This window comes from Carlito syrichta, unplaced genomic scaffold, assembly GCF_000164805.1.
Source record: "Carlito syrichta isolate Samal-C Ts95f unplaced genomic scaffold, Tarsius_syrichta-2.0.1 Scaffold312786, whole genome shotgun sequence".
In the NCBI taxonomy this organism is placed as follows: Eukaryota; Metazoa; Chordata; class Mammalia; order Primates; family Tarsiidae; genus Carlito; species Carlito syrichta.
The window spans coordinates 145,893-163,489 of record NW_007256882.1 but is presented as its reverse complement, the minus strand read 5'-3'; the positions used below and the strand labels follow the sequence as shown (position 1 = coordinate 163,489).

Below are 17,597 nucleotides of genomic sequence, written 5' to 3'. Positions count from 1 at the left end.
TCGGTGGCTCAGCCTGTAATCCCATGCCTTTGGGAGGCTGAGGTGAGTGGATTGCCTGAGCTCGTGGGTTCGAGACCCGCCTGGGCAGCGAGACCTCATCTCTACAATAAATCAAAAAATCAGCTGGGCGTAGTAGTGCATGCCTGTAATTCCGGCTACTTGGAAGGCTGAAGTGGAAGGATCACCGGAGCCCAGCAGGTGGAAGCTGTGGTGGCCGGGAGCGACCACTGCACTCCAGTCTGGGTGACAGAGTGAGACTCCAACTCAAAAGAAAAAAAAAGAATAGAATACAAATTTCCAGGCAAATGCATCACAAAAGACTGCAGGAGTCATGATCTTAATATCAGACAAAACAAACTTTAAACTATCAAAAATTTTTAAAAGATGCAAAAGGACACTTTATAATGATAAAAGCTTCAATCCATCAACAAGAAATATCTATCTTAAACATATATGCACCTAACACATGAGCACTACTATTTATAAAGCAAATGCTAAGTAAACTAAATCAAGATACTGATTCTAATACTATTATAGCAGGTGACTTGGTCACCCCACTAACAGCCCTAGAAATCCATTCAGGCAAAAAATCAACAAGAATACAGAACCTAAACTTGACACTCAACCAAATGAACTTAAAAGATGCCTACAGATTATTCAATTTAACAACCACAGAATATACATTCTACTCATCACCACATGGAATGCACTCCAAGATTGATCACATCCTTGACCATAATCAAATATAAACAAATTCCATAAAGTTGAAATCTTGCCATGCACATTCTCAGACCACAGTGGAATAAAAATAAATATCAACACCAAGAAAATTTCCCCAAAGCCCACAAAGACATGGATACTAAATAGCATGATGCTGAGAAACTACTGGGTCAACACTGATACCAAAGCAGAAATAAAAGATTCCTGGAAACAAATGAATATGAAGAAACATCTTACCAAAACCTCTGGGATGCCATGAAATCAGTTCTAAGAGGGTAGTTATATCTCTATGAGCACACATCAAGAAAATGGAAAGATCACCAGAGGAGAGCCTAACAAATCACCTAAGGGAGCTGGAAAGAGAAGACCACCAAAACCCCAACTTTAGCAGAAGAATTCAAATCACCAAAATAAGGGCCCAAATACGGGATATAGAAGACAAAAATATCATAGAAAGCATCAACGAGACTAAAAGCTGGTTATTTGAAAGAATTAACAAGATTGATGAACCTCTAAACAGAATGAGAAGAAAAAGAGATAAAAAGCCCAAATAAACACCATCAGAAATACCAAAGATCAAATCACAACTGACCCCAAAGAAATTCAAAGGATTATCACAGATTACTATGTATTCCTATGTGGAAACAAACTTGATAACCTAAATGAAATGGAGGCCTTTCTGACATCACACTACCTCCCCAGGTTGAAACATGAAGACATTGAGACACTAAATAGAACAATAACAACCCAGGAAAATGACTGTCATATGAAAACTACCTACAAAAAAAGCCCAGGACCAGATCACTTTCCAGCAGAATTCTATAAAATGTACAAGCAGGAGTTGATACCAATCCTATTGAAAGTATTCCAGTCAATTGAGAAAGATGGAATTCTCCCCAAATCATTTTGCAAAGCTAGCATCACACTGATAACCAAACTGGGTAAAGATCCAACAAAAAAGGGAACTGCAGGATAATATCCCTTATGAACATAGATGCAAAAATCTTCAACAAGATTCTAGCAAATCAGATCCCAAAACATACCTCAAAAATCATCCACCCTGACCAAGTAGGCTTCATCGCCAGGATGCAGGGCTGGTTCAACATTCACAAGATCATAAATGTCATTAAATACATCAACAGATGCAAAAACAAGAACCACATGATTATCTCATTAGATGCATAAAAAATTTTTGATAAAATCTAGCATCCCTTCTTGATAAAAACCCTCAAACGCCTATGTATAGAAGGAACATGCCTCAAAATTGTAAGTGCCATTTATAATAAGCCCACAGCTAACATATTGCTAAATGGACAGAAACTGGAAATATTTCCCCTGAAAACTGGAATAAGAAAAAGCTACCCACTCTCACACATCTTGTTCAACATTGTATTGGAAGTTCTAACTAGTGCAATTAGGCCAAAGAAGAAAATCAGGGATATCCAAATAGGAAAAGAGGAAATCAAGTAATCCCTCTTTGCTGATGATTTGATCCTATACTTTGAAAATCCAAGAGAGGCTGTCAAAAACCGTTTGCTGGCAAAGTCTCAGGGTACAAAATAAATGTACAAAAGACAGTTGTATTCTTATATATACACCAACAACAAGCAGGCAGAGACCCTAATTAAAAGCACAATCCCAAACACAATAGTCAACAAAAAAGAATACCTTGGCATTCCTCACCAGAGAAGTGAAAGACCTTTAGAATGAGAACTGCAAAATACTGCTCAAAGAAATACAAGAAGACGGAAACAAATGGAAAAATATTCCATGTTCTGGGTGGGAAGAATCAATATTGTTAAAATGTTCATCCTACCAAAGGCAATCTACAGATTGAATGTAATACCCATTAAGTTACCAACATCATTCTTCTCAGACCTGGAAAATACAATACTGAAATTCATATGGAAACAAACGATCACGAATAGCCAAAACAATCCCTAGCAAAAGAAACGAAGCAGGAGCCGTCACACTTCCAGACTCCAAACTTTACTATAAGGCTATAATAATCAAAACAGCCTGGTATTGGTACAAGAGCAGACATACAGACCAATGGAACAGGATAGAGATTCCGGAAGCAAAGCCTCAGTTCCTCAACCAACTCATCTTTGACAAAGCCTCCAACAACAACCACTGTGGAGAGGAGAAACTATTCAGTAAATGGTGCTGGGAAAGCTGGCTGATCACATGCAGAAGATTGAAACAGGACCCCTACCTATCACCATACACAAAAATTAACTCTAAATGGATCAAAGACCTGAACGTAAAACCTCAAATAGAAGAATCTTAGAAAATTCAGGAGACACCCTTATGGAAACTGGAACTGGCAAACAAGTACTATTCAGAACTCTAATTTTATCTTAAGAAATAAAATACACAAGTGGGACCTCATCAAACTAATGAACTTCAGCAAAGCAAAAGAAATCTTCAAGAGAGCAGAGAGAGAGCCCACAGAATGGGAAAAAATACTTGCCAATTGTATATCTGACAAAGGCCTAACATCTAGGATCTACAAGGAACTCAAATGTTCCAAATGGAAAAAAGCAAACAGCCCCATTAAAAAGTGGACAAAGAGCCAGGCTCGGTGGCTCAACCTGTAATTCCATGCCTTTGGGAGTCTGAGGTGAGTGGATTGCTTGAGCCCGCAGGTTCGAGACCCGCCTGGGCAACAAGACCTCATCTCTGCAATAAATCAAAAAATCAGCCAGGCGTGGTAGTGCATGCCTGTAATTCCAGCTACTTGGAAGGCTGAGGCGGAAGGATCGCTGGAGCCCAGCAGGTGAGGCTGCGGTGGCCGGAAGTGGCCACTGCACTCCAGTCTGGATGACCGAGTGAGACTCCAACTCAAAAAAAAAAGTGGACAAAGATATGAATAGACACTTCTCAGAAGAAGATATACCAGCAGCCAACAGACACATGAAAAAGTGCTTAGTCTCACTCATCATAAGAGAAATGCAAATCAAAACCACATTGTGATACCACCTATCCCAGTAAGAATGGCCATCATTAATAAAACAAGCAACTACAGATGCTGCCGAGGATGGGGAAACAAAGGAATTCTTCTACACTGCTGGTGGGAATGCAAATTAGTGCAACCTCTTTGGAAAACAGTGTGATGATTTCTGAAGGAACTAGAAATTGACCTTCTATGTGACTCAGCAATCCCCCTATTGAGAATATACCCAGAGGAACACAAATCATTCTACAAAAAAGATCCCTGTACACTTATATTTGTTGCTACTCTATTCACAATTGCAAAAGCATGGAACCAACCATGTTGCTCATCGAAGTTGTACTGGATTTTAAAAATGTGGTACATATCCACCATGGAATATTATGTTGCCATAAAGAAGGGCAAACATATGGACTTCGCAGCAACTTGGGTGGATTTAGAGTTGATCATACTCAGTGCCTTATCACAAAAACAAAGAAAAGAGTACCATATGTTTTCACTCATAAGCGGACCCTGAACAATTATTATACTAAGAAAGGGATTGGCAGTAGTGGGAAACTGTCAGGGGTGGGGGTTTGGGATTGGCAGTTGAGGGAAACTGCTAGGGAAGGGAGAGGCACACCTCATTAACACGGGTACCTGCATAATCAACATTTGTATACCTACCCCTGAATTGTACCCCACATCTTTATAATAAAATTTTTAAGAGTTAAAAAAAACCCTGATTAGACCATACAGAAGAAAAAAGCAAAGACTTTAAAGCCACAGCAATAGAAAGTAATCAAAATAAAACACATAAGAAAAAAAGAACCCTTTTACCTTCTCCCCCCACAAAAAAAAGATAAAAAGGAACAGTGACTTGTGAGATTACTCCATGCTCCTATTGTCAAGGTTAATTAGATCTTAAAAGGATAAGAAACAGTAGAAGGAATAAAGGCAATAAATGAACAACCTACTGGAAACTATAGCCCAATGATTCGAGGTAAGTTAATTCTAACAGCAAAAAGGATGAAGGAAACTTCATGAAGCTCATAATCACCAGTACTGCTGCTTTGGGAAATGCTCTTCCAGAGTCCTATCCATCCTTCAGTGGTATTACTTACATATTATTCAAATGTTAGTAACATGTGAATGTAAAAATTTGTTCCTTGAAGACTTCATCATAAAGTATCTTTCTCTCACCTAGGCTTCTCTGCTTTGACAATCTCAATTCCAATTCCAAGAATAATCTTCCGTCTGCCCATGCTGAGTGCTGAGTTCCCATAATGGCTTCATAATTGATTCATGTCTAAACAACCATCAGGACCACAGAGAAAATGCAACTGATAGAATTAACTGAAGTCTCTGAATTGAATGAGTTGAACACACACCAAAATGCTTTCTTCCCTAAAACGCCACTAAAGCTGTAAGGAAGAGATTGCAATATCTGCATACAGGTATTGTTCACAATCAAGGATGTAGGAAACATGAGTTGAGTCAACAACACAAACTTGGAAGTGGGGAGGCAGATTAATAAGTGTTCACGGACTTAGACATGAGGTAGCTCAGTCCAAATCTGCAGTGAGAGCCAGTGTTAGATACCCTGCAGAAATCTCCATTAACTGTGGGTCTAGCTATGATGGGTGAGATTAAAATCGGAGTGAATGAGAGGAGCTCTTAGAAAGGAAGGTAGATCTCTGGATCCTCATTCTCTCCTACCAATGAGGTTAAGATCCAAAGCCCACAAGCTCTGCTTCTGCCTGTATCTGTCCTTATGAGAGGTAAAAGACTTCTCTGGATGATACAGGTCATGCAGATCAGACAACTTGGATATCATGGGCGCCTCATACATGCTGAGTTCTGTGACCAGATCCCTCCTCATATATTGCAACAAGTTCCTCTCCATTATTTCCAGGCAGGAGTGCTTGATTCAGTTCTGAAGATACTGACACTGACAAGATGTTGACAGTATTGATGTCTTCTGGAAAACTGAGATGTAATGTCCAGGTGTAGCTGACCTGATCCTTCTCTTTACTCTCTTCTGTGGACTAAGCTTGTCTTGATCGTGACTTATGAACCAATAGTCCCAAGAGCCAAAAATACCATATTTCTCTTCATCTCTTTGAGATAGTATCTTGGAATATTCCTTCAGAAACAATCTGAATGAAGGAGAAAATGTAGATCCCATGATTCCTTGACAGAATTCCTGTTAGGAATCTAATATTTGGCCCACACCCAACAGTGACACATGCCGCTCTGCCAATACTTAGGTTCTCAGAAAGCTCTGGTCATCTCACAGGAGGTTCTTCAGACACCGATCCTGAGAGTGTGATGTGCCTCATGTCTCCTAGGGACTTCATGTAATGAACATATTGGCCTTTCCTACTCAGCTGGCTTATTGCTTGCTATTCACTGTTTCTGAACTCTGACATGTGTTGTTGGGATTCAGACATAGTTGAAAATCATGTAGAGAAAAACAGTAGAATGGATGACTCCAAATTTGTATCAAAGCCATTTGGGTAATGACATGGTGGGATATGCTTTGGGTGGATAGATGTAGGGGGTTATCCTTCCATAAACTAGAAAAGTTCATTAGTGCACAATAATTCAGGTATGATTCACAATGAAAGGAATTTAGAAAAATATAGTGAAATATACCTAAATTATTTTATTTTCCCTATTACATAGACAGTGTTCAGGATACATGTAAAAGTGAGAAAAATTGCATGAATAAGTATGAGAATCAGGTGGAAAAATATGTTCCTATAGACATCTTGGAAGTGTTGGATGAAGGCAGCCATAATTCTTAAACAGCTAAACAGAGAGAGACAAAGAGAGACCTGATGGCTGTACAAAGCCACCTGTGGCTCTGATGAAGCTGAGGCGAAGCCCCAGACACCCCGACCCCTCTGCTCCCTGCAAGACATCAGTGCATGTCTGGATAGTGGAGAGAAGCCAGAAAGATGAATCTAAGGGTGGAATTACTAGGAAGCCAAAGAAGGAGAGAAGAATGAAGACTTGGATGTGTCTCAATTTTTTTCCTTAATGTGAATTTTATATGCTTATTATTTCATGTGATGTGGTGGTGATAGGAGTATTTCCACACCTTCAGTCCCATTAAGATCACACTGTCCATGGATTTTGATGGAAAAAGACACATCAGAAATAAATGAGAGATGGACGATCAGCCGATATCAGATAGACAAATGTGGTACATACATGCAGGGGAATATTAATCTGCAATAAAAATGAATGAAATCCTAGTAAATGCTGTGGTGTGGGTGACCTAGAAAAAAATATGCTAATTGAAAGAGGCCAGACAGAAAGGTATGTAATTTGTGATTTCATGTGTGTGATATGTCCACAAGGTACATACATACAAGACAGAAAGTCTCCAACTGTTGGTGTAACATTAATGGGTGAGCAGACTGGGAATGAGTGAGTGAAACCCTTAGAGTGGCAAGTAGAATGGCAGGAGTGGGAGGAATTCAGAAATAGGGTGTGATAACTAATTGGTGAGGTTTCTTTGGAGAGTGATTAAAAATATTTAGGGGCTCAGTGGCACAAGTCTGTAGTTTCAGCTGCTCCAGAGGCTGAGATAGAAGGATGCCTGACTCCAGGAGTTCTAAGCTAGTCTGGGAAGCTTTGAGAGATAATGTCTCTTAAATAAAAAGTTCTGGAATTCCAGAATTCTAAGGGTGGCATATGCTTAAGAATATATATCATTTAATTATACAATTTAAAGGAATTTAATTTTTGAAATTTGAATTTTTTTCCAAGAAAAGTATAAAGTTTTGAGACTTTATGGGTGCAACCTATTTTCAAATAACTCAGAAAATTTTTAAAAATGTATATATGACCTTGTGTGTCTGTATATATATACTATAAACACATACACATAGACAAACACAGATAAACACTCATAAATACATATAAGAATATATACGTACTTATATGCATGCAAAAGGAGAGAGAGAAAGAAAATAGAAAGCATAAATAGCAAACTTCCAATGATAATGAGTCTGAGATAGGCTGAGCAGAGTCGCACATATTTTTTTAAAATATTGCTTAACATGTGGTTATTTCAAAGTAAAATAATAAATTGAATGAGAGCCTGAGATTAGTTGGGGATGCCTGAGAGACCACAAGGGAGGTTTGAATCTCATTTTTCATGATCTTACACCACTGTGGCGAGTGTCACCACTTCTATATGAACAGCAGTAGTAATTAGCTTTGTCCTCTATCTGGAATTCAGAGATGGTGATGCAGGCCGTGTTGCCAGACTTGGAACCTGAGAAGCATTCAGGGACTCATGATGCTCGACAACTGACACGATAAATGAGGAGTTTGGGTGCTGCTCCTGACTGTTGTTGGTACCAGGACACATAATTATAACCCCCAACGTCACTGCTGCTTCCAGCACAGGAGACAGTGATTGACTGGCCAGGAATCCAGACACTGAGGGAGGCTGAGTCAGGGCAGACTGGGCTCCAGATCCTGGAAAGAGGAAAAACACACTGTGGTGAGTCAGTGCTGAGTACCGTAAACCTGAAGAGCAGGAGACAAAGGATCAGCCTAGAGATCCCTTAGGTCCCTTCTCTGGAGGCATCACCTGTGCCCTGAGTGAGGAATGTGTGGAAAAGTAGAGACCTGGTCATGGTGGAGATGCCCTAAGTGTGCTACCTCCTAAACCCCAGCACTAGGCCTGCTCCCCAAATCAGTCTTATCCCTCCAGTCTCAGAGGAGGGAGGGGTCTCCAGGCAAATCTTCTTCCTTAGCTCCTTCCTTCACCCCACTCTACCCTGAGAGATTTCTATATCCCTGCATCTGGACATCAGGACTAAGCAGATGGGTTAAAAACTGTTTCATGTAAATTTTCTGGATTACAACACAGTGAGCCCAGGACAATGCCCAGGACATCATGTCAGCCTAGAGATATCCTCATTCTTGCTATTACAGGAGATCTGGGCTGAGGAAACCAGGACTTCTTGGTGATGTGAGGGATGAGGGTTAAGACAGGGTACCAGGCTGGCTGACAGAGAGCTAATAGCTCCTCTTCCCAGCTCAGGCTGATCTGAGACCTCATTCTATCCATCAAAACTTCAAGGTCTCCTGAGTAATGAGAGTTCCTTAGGAAGTTCCACCACCAACCACAGCAGAGCTTTAAGCCTGAGCCTGAGGCAGGTCTGGGGTCATTCATTGGCGCTCATAGAAAAAAGTTTATTGAGGCACCATATGCTTGGATTCTTCTTCCTGACACCTGTAGAAGTGTTCAAGAGGAACCAACTCTTGAGACTACATGCAATCCAAGAAAAATTCCACAAAAGTCCTTCAAATTCCAGCCCTCGCTGCCCCCTGGAGGCCTCAGATGAAGGATCCCAAGTCTCAGAAAACTTCTTTGAGTCACAGCTGACTCTCTGCTGTGTTTTCTCCTTCCTTCTGACTTCTCTTCCTGGCTCAGGACCAAACCCCTGATTTCTTCTAGTCCACTCCATGCTCCATTCTTGCATAAAAGAATGAGTCTTCAGCCTTAGCACATATCCAGAGGCATCTCCTCAGCACCTGTGTACTGAACAGCCCTGAACAGCCTTCTCACAAGCTGATGAACATGAGGCATCTGATGGCTCAGTGCTTAGGAACCATTATCCATTAAATGGATCCAATACCAGTAAGTAGGCTGGACGAGAAATGGAATGAGAAGGCCAGCTGGCTTCTTAAATTGTTGAAGATAATATTACACAAAAGAGGGGCAGCTCACTAGGTTTATGAAAATGTAATGGAGATTAGGAGGTGAATTCTTGTGTTTGAGGATTTGGGAGAGAAAACTAGATACAGGATTGTTCTATGGGCTCAACTCCAGGCACGCCTCCTAAGCCATGTCTGTGTATCATACTGAGACAAAAAAACTAGTCTTTATCCTGCCCTTTTGTGCACATTGAGAACACCTCATCTTGAAACTGCCCCCCTTCCTGAGTCACAGTCTTGCCCATCCACAAAAAGATGCTTGATTAGTGTGTTTTTCCAGAAGAAAGGGTTTTTTTTAAATCACACTGACTGGTTTCTGCCAGATGGGAACTTGACATATCCATGCAGGAGTTGGACTGGGAGTTCTATGAGTGTAAGTGTTACCAGGTACCTATTTTAGTGTCAATATTTACTTTACGACAGACATTTCCAATAGCACAAAGAACGTGACCTTGCTCAAGTCTTAAAAGAGCTAGTGGTGGTCTCAGGGGCTGCGGAGAGGAAGTGAGTGGTGTGAGGAAATGGTGCTTTAGAGTTTGAGACTACAATTTCAGCTGTCTTCTTTAGATACTTATGGGATACATTGTGAAAAAATGTTAAATATCAAATTCAAATTAGAGAGAGCAATAAAATGGAAATAGATAAATTCCATACTCAGAAATCTGTCAGGGTGATTCTGTGGAGCCAGTGGCCTGGATCTGTTCCCCATGGGGTCACTGTGGAGAGGAACCCTAGGAATATTTCGGGTGTCCAGCCACTTCCAGAAGAAACATATCTCTGACTTTCAGGAGGAGTCATTTTTCCTCTGCTCCATGTTGTGAGTATCAGGAGCAAACCCCCAGCCCAGGCTGAAGGATTCATTCACCAATCTTATTAAAAAGTTTCTCAGCCAGGCTAGGTGGCTCAGCCTGTAATCCCACGCCTTTGGGAGGCTAAGGTGAGTGGATTGCCTGAGCCCACGGGTTTGAGACCCGCCTGGGCAGCAAGATCTCATCTCTACAATAAATCAAGAAATCAGCCAGGCATGGTAGCACACACCTGTAATTCCGGCTACTTGGAAGGCTGAGGCGGAAGGATCGCCGGAGCCCAGCAGGTCAAGCTGCGGTAGCTGGGAGCAGCCACTGCACTTCAGTCTGGGCGACAGAGTGAAACTCCAACTCAAAAAAAAAAAAAGTTTCTCTGTGTGTCCACAGAGAAGAAAATAAATAGAGGTCAGAAGCACTGGTTAGATCTGTCTTTACTGCAGCCTGAGCAGCAAGAAGACATTTCAGGATTCACTTTTGTATTGTGTTTTTTTCTTTTTTACCTTTAAATTTTTTATTTTAAAATTTGGGGTACAACTCAGGATGAGGATACAAATATTCATTGTGCAGGTACCCTTGTTGATGAGGTGTGGTCCCCTTCCCCAGGCAGATTCCCACTACTGCCAATCCTACCTCCCCGCCTCCCCTCACCTCCACAGTTTCCCACTATTCTCAATCATTTTCTTATAGTATTACAATAGTTGTTTAAGCTCCACTTATGGGTGAGAACTTGTGATACTCAGTTCTTTGTTTCTGTGAAAGATCAGTGTGGTGATTCTTAAAAGTTCTAAAAATCAACCTTCCATATGACCTCGCAATCCCCCTACTGGGAATATACCCGGAAGAACTCAAATCACTCTATAAAAAAGAAACCAGCACATGTATGTTTATTGCAGCATTGTTCACAATAGCAAGAACATGAAACCAACTGTGCTGCCCTTCAAAAAAGGACTGTATTGTGTTTTTTAAGAGATTTGGTTTCCTTTTATATGTAATAATCCTGTCCCTTGAATTCCTGAAACTGAGAGGTGTCCACTGGATCACTGATGGGAAATTTCTCCAAAGGGACTGGTTTCTACCTCCATAATCACTTTTAAAAGCACTCATTTAGACATCACACACATCTGTAGAGCACAGACAGTAATAAAGTGTAAGCAATAAGGCATGTTGTACTATCAAGGGAGAGAAGATGGGAGAAAATTGAACTTGTCAAAATCTTCTCCACTTCTCACCACATGACCCCATTGACAAGGTGCACAGGTTGAGGGGAGGGATGGACAAAAGAGACTCAGGGCTGGAAATCCCCCCTTCAGAGCCACAGGTTCTTTTCTCTTCCTTTTCCAATAGCAGATAATGTCCCATTAGCATGTCTGGGATAAGCCATCCTCAGCCTCTGTGTGATTCAGTGACCAGCAGTTCTGACTGACCTTCCCCTGAGGGTAAAGATCTGAGGTGAACTCAGCAGTGGACACGGTCCTGTGAAGCACCATGATTAGAGTCAGCAGCACAGAAACCATGTCCTGTGGGCACAGTGTACACAGCCTCAACTGTTCACCAAATGTAGCCACTGTGAGGAGACAGTCCTGCTGATTTTCCACAAACCTCAGTTGACAAGTGACCCTGGATAAGAAATCCTGGCTCAAGACAGCTAACAACCATATGTCAGCATGAGAATCTTAAGGACACCCACTGGTAAAAAGTCAAGCAGATAGAATAGACATTTCCTGGAAATGACATTTCCTTGGAGCAGATAAAAGATCATCATTTATTAATTTGAGGAGGAAGTGGTTGCAGCATATAGAAGAAAGGAAAATGGTGTTTATGACACTTCTCTTTAAATTTTTATCATTTGTATGATTTGAAAATAAAACCTGTTTTGCTTTAATTCCAAGATATGCAGTATGTTTATTATGGTAAAATAAGCGTAATATGATAATTTACCCTTTTAATTATTTTAATTAATTACTTAATTGTGCAATTAAGTGACAATATGTACATTCAAAATGTGTTGCCACTATCACTGTGACCAAGACCAGAGATCTTTTATCACCCCAAACAGAAACTCTGTATCCATTACACAGTGACTGTTGAAATTTTGGACTTTGGGACAAAACGTGCAGTGTGTGGTCAGGAGAAATACCCAGGAAGGACCCAAGTTGGTGTCTGCCCTTCCCCCTCACATTCTTTGAAATGTCAGAAAATTAAGGTACAGGGATGTCCCATTCAAGAAACAAGAGGAGGCACATTTCCTGGGGCCTCCTCTGGGCTGGTTCTCCCCTAGAAGAGGAATTTCATCAGGACTGCACCACCTGACACAGTTCTCTCCTCTCCTGCAGGACTTGGGACACAACTGGTAATTATATGTTCCATTTATTGGACTGGTTTCTGCAATAGTTGAATGGATCCTGGAAAGTGGAGGTGAATTCTAGAGATTTAGTCAGGCAGTAGTTCCAATCTCAATGTCTGTACTAGATGAATCTGCTAGAACAGAAAAACACAATTGCAGGTGCACAGAAGGCACCATTTATGCAGAAAGTGAGTTATTCTTTACTTCCTTCAGAAAATAGATTCAGAAATAATGTGCCTGCACGTGAGGTGAACAGCAGTATTCATTCAACCTTTGTACTTCTGGCATCATTAACTCTCCTTCCTTGTTATGATATAGTCATGGTAGTTTGAACCATCCGAACACCAGAAGAATTCCCTAGGGCTCTACCCTGCATGGTAGATGGATCAGATGTGCATGAAGGGGAAGTCCTTTTGGAAGCTTTGATGAGACCCATGCATTTCCGAGAGTGGAAAATAAACCACAGACAATTCATTAGCTGGAGCATTTGGAGTTTCATAGTTTGGATCATGAGGGGCATCTCCCACAAAATAAAGATCACATTATTACTTCCTACAAATCCCACCAAGAAGAAAGGAGCACAAAGCCTGTAGGGTCACGTTGGTCATAAAACAGTATTTCACTCTTGGGGATGTGGCTCCAACCCATATGTCGAAGCCATGAATGTCACCCATTGTTTCTGGAGCCCAGACAGGAAGTCTCTGCAGCAAGTACAGGTGGGAATGTGAGTGCCTTGCTGTTTGGAACATAGAATCCAGTAGGCTCTACCCTGGGAACTGGTGAAGAGAATTGTGTCTGTGGAAAACCCAACAGGAGATACCCAGTTTAGACCCATCGGTTTTTGGCACAAGACCTTGTCATCTGCAACACAGAATTATTTCCCTTTAGAACAACAACTCATGGTGTTTCTTGCATCCTAGAATATCCAGGACAACATTGGGCACGAAATGACCACACAGCCAAAACTGACCACACAGTCATGAGCCCAGACAGGCCCAGCAGTGACCCACCATGAGATGGATGTGGTCATCTAGGATAGAGAAGGAGCAGGGTCCCAGGGGTCAGTCACCTACACAGGCAGCTGGTCCACACCTGTGTTCTTATCCCTCTTGCATGAGCATCTCTCCCTGGGTTCACACTTATGTCCCGTGGGAGAAGACTGGCTTCCTGCACCAAGTGACTCCACAACATCTGTCAACTAGGAGTCCAGACCAGCTCTGTCCAATGTCAGCATGATTTGAGCCTAACGTGAATTCTAGTGTCTAGTCACCATATTAGATATAAAGAGATAAGACTGGTAATTTTTTTAAATAATGTTTTATTTAACCCAAAATACTAAAAATAGGATTACTTTCCCATGTAATCAATACAAAATTGTTTATATTTTGCAGTTTTTCTTGACTTCTGCCATTCATTTTGAAGACTCTTTATTTGGTGTTTTTGTGGTTGATGAATGTGTGAATGGGTTTCCTGCTGATAAGGGTGGTCTGTGGTGGTTTTTACCTGACAACTTTGATGTGTTCTGATGTGTTTCCATAACTGATCTCATGGACATATCTGTTAGGGTTGGTAAGAAGAATGATTCTGCCCAGGACATGGAGGGTGAGGAGAGCAGCATCCCTCTGTGGCTCACACGGTGCCTGCATCTGTACTCATTGTTCTGAGTGAGGCTGTTCCACCTGCCCATGGGTCCTTGGAGAAGGATCTGACTTTCCAAATCTCCTTCAGGACCCAGATCCGAAGCACATGAGACTCCCTTTTCATTCCATAGAAACTCAAGGAATGGTCAGATCTAGCTGGGGATTTTGACATTCACACTGGGATTTTAGGTTAGAATCTAGAGTTTTCTTGTGCATAGTGGTCTCCTCAACTCCTTAAAGGACTGTGTTGTGGACAATGGTCACCATAGGTGGAATTTCCTTAGACGGAAGAATACTCTAAGTGGAAGAATTGCATGCTCAGAGGATCTGGAGGGATGTGAGGGAGGCAATACCAGGCAGAAGGAGATGCTGGCCTGCAATGTGGGTGCAACTGAGGTTTCAGCATCCATACAAGACGCTCTGGAGTTGGGAGGCCCTAAAAGGTCATTTAACATTGAGGCAGGACCTTGGGATCTTGGAATTACACAGACTTCAAACCGAAACTCTCTGAGAAGGGCCATAAACTAGAGGAATTAAATATTCTGTAACTCATTGTGTTTGCCACCTAAGGCACAGCTCTGAGCTGTCAGGAATTCTGAGCTGGGTTGTACCGGTCACCCTATAGAGGAACCTGGGTGGATCCCACAGCAATCTTCACTGACTTTTCCTTTTCAGAGTCACAAGCCACCATGGGAGCAGAGATGAGCAGTTCTGAGGAGTGATGTAGATAGTTGGCCTAAACTGTGACCCAGTCACCACAATATGACCATCCAGGGATAGGCTCACTAATAGATTTTGTGTGTCCTCCCACTCAGGCTCTCATTCTCTAACTTACAGCAGCTCAAACTGCCCTGTTAATTCTGATCCTGCCAGGCAATATCTATGCCTGATCCTTGCTTTGCAGTGCCTTCCTGGAGGGCTGGAAGGAAGGGCAGGCTGGAAATCTGTGTTCTGGATGAACTGAGCCAACCCTGCTAATGGCTTTGTCCACAGACCTCCTGGCGTTGGAGGAAAACAGTGACACAGATGGGGAAGAGGTTATGTCTCAATTCTCTATGTTCCTGTATCACTGTGAGCCTTGCTACTGTCCCACACCTGACAATAATAGCCTCGTCCTCTGCCAGGGCACCACTGATGGTCAGGGTGGCCATGTTCCCTGAGTTGGAGCCGGAGAATTGCTTAGGGATCCCTGAGGACCAATTGTTATCTTCATAGATGATCTGCAAAGGGGTCTGGCCTGCTTTCTGCTGGTACCAGTAAGCATCTTTACTTCCAATGTTGTTTCCCTCACAAGTGATCCTGGCTGGCTGTCATGGGGACACAGACACTGAGGATGGCTGAGTCAGCTCATAGGAGGACACAGAACCTGCAAGGAGAGATATGAGAGAAAAACTTTCTTGAGACTAAGGGGCTCACCTCATGAATATCTTTCCCCCTGTCTTGTCTGGACTAGCTCCAGAGATGAAAAGATTTTAGGGCATCCATGAGCACAGGACACCATTTGGGGTGATTTCATTTCCAGCAGCCCCTCCTCCTGCAGCTGGTTCATGAGCATCCTGGCCACAACAGGAAGGGCCCTACTGAGCTCAGAGTCAGGGCCAGACTTGTCCCTAAGCCTGGGAAAGTGAGAGGGACCATGGGTCAGCACCTGTGGAGTGAGCGAGGAGGCTGAGGAGGAGAGGACTCCAGGCCATGGTGAAGGCGCCCCCGTAGATGCTTCTAGAAACCCAGGCTGAGCAGGTCCTCCCAGGCACCTCTTAACCCCTAGGTGGAGAGAACTGCCTGGGATGCAAATCAGCCCAAGTCACAGGCTGCTGCTGGAGGAGCTTTATGGTTTCCAGAGAAGAGCTCAGTCCCAAGGGATCGAGGTAAGAAAGGGGACCCTGAAGTCTCATCCATATTCCCAGTAAGGGGATTGTAGGGTCATATGGAAGGTCAATTTTTAGAACTTTTAGATATCGCCACACTGTTTTCCACAGGGACTATACTAGTTTACACTCCCACCAACAGTGTAGAAGTGTTCCATTTTCGACAATTTCTCTCCAGCATCTGTTATTTTTTGAGTGTTTGATGATGGTCATCCTGACAAGAGTTATGTGGTATCTCAGTGTAGTTTTAATTTGCATTTCTTTGGTGAATTGAATCTCAATTCTGTTCCATTGGTCTATATGCCTGTAGCCCACAAATGCTCCTGCACTTGCTGGTCCCAGAGTCCAGGTGCAGACTGTGCCTTGGCCTAAATCTTGTTATGACCTGGCCACAGGGTTCAAATTTGACTCTGTCTTCATTTTCCAGGTTGCAATGGGGCTTTAATAGGTTCAATGTCTGGCTCCAAAGCACAGCTCCTGAGTTGCAGAGCTTGAATAATATTCCTCAATTGTCAAGTGCACGTGCAGTTCCTTAAGATGCATTTTTATTTTTGTATTTTTTAACTTTTAAATTTTTTATTTTAAAGATTTGGGGTACAATTCAGGGTTAGGTATACAAATATTAATTATGCAGGCACCCTTGTTGATGAGGTGGTCCTCCTTCTTCAGGCAGATTCTCACTAATGCCAACCCACATCCCTGTCCTCCCACCCCCACACAGTTTTCTGTGACTGTCAATCGTTTTCTTATACTATTACGATAGTTATTCAAGGTCTGCTTATGAGTGAGAACATGTGATACTCAGTTCTTTATTTCTGTGAAAGATCACTCAGTATTATAGACTCTAAATCCATCCAGGTTGCTGCGAAGATCATGATTTTGTTCTTCTTTATGGCTGCATAATATTCCATCATGTATATATACCACATTTTTTATCCAGTCCTCTTTTGATGGGCAGCACTATTGGTTCCATGTTCTTGCCATTGTGAACAATACTGTGATAAACATATATGTACAGGTATCGTTTTTATAGAGTGATTTGAGCTCTTCCAGGTATATTCCCAGTAGGGGGATTGCAGGGTCATATGGAAGGTCAATTTTTAGAACTTTTAGATATCGCCACACTGTTTTCCACAGGGACTATACTAGTTTACACTCCCACCAACAGTGTAGAAGTGTTCCGTTTTCGACAATTTCTCTCCAGTATCTGTTATTTTTTGAGTGTTTGATGATGGTCATCCTGACAAGAGTTATGTGGTGTCTCAGTGTAGTTTTAATTTGCATTTCTTTGGTGAATTGAATCTCAATTCTGTTCCACTGGTCTATATGCCTGTTCTTGTACCAATACCAGGCTAGTGAGACTGAGCATTTTTTCATGTATCTGTTGGCTGCTCCTATGTGTTCTTTGGAGAACTATCTATACATATCTTTTGCCCACTTTGTAATGGTGCTGTTTGTCTTTTTCTTTTCAGCACGTTTGAGTTCCTTGTAGATCCTAGATGTTAGACCTTTGTCAGACATACAGTTGGCAAATATTTTTCC

At 42.0% G+C, this 17,597-nt stretch overlaps 1 pseudogene; it reads right to left on the bottom strand.

Annotated features, from left to right (window-relative positions):
* Positions 1-15,240: 15,240 nt before the first annotated feature.
* On the bottom strand, positions 15,241-15,881 carry LOC110596713 (annotated as a pseudogene).
* Between the last annotated feature and the right edge of the window lie 1,716 nt (positions 15,882-17,597).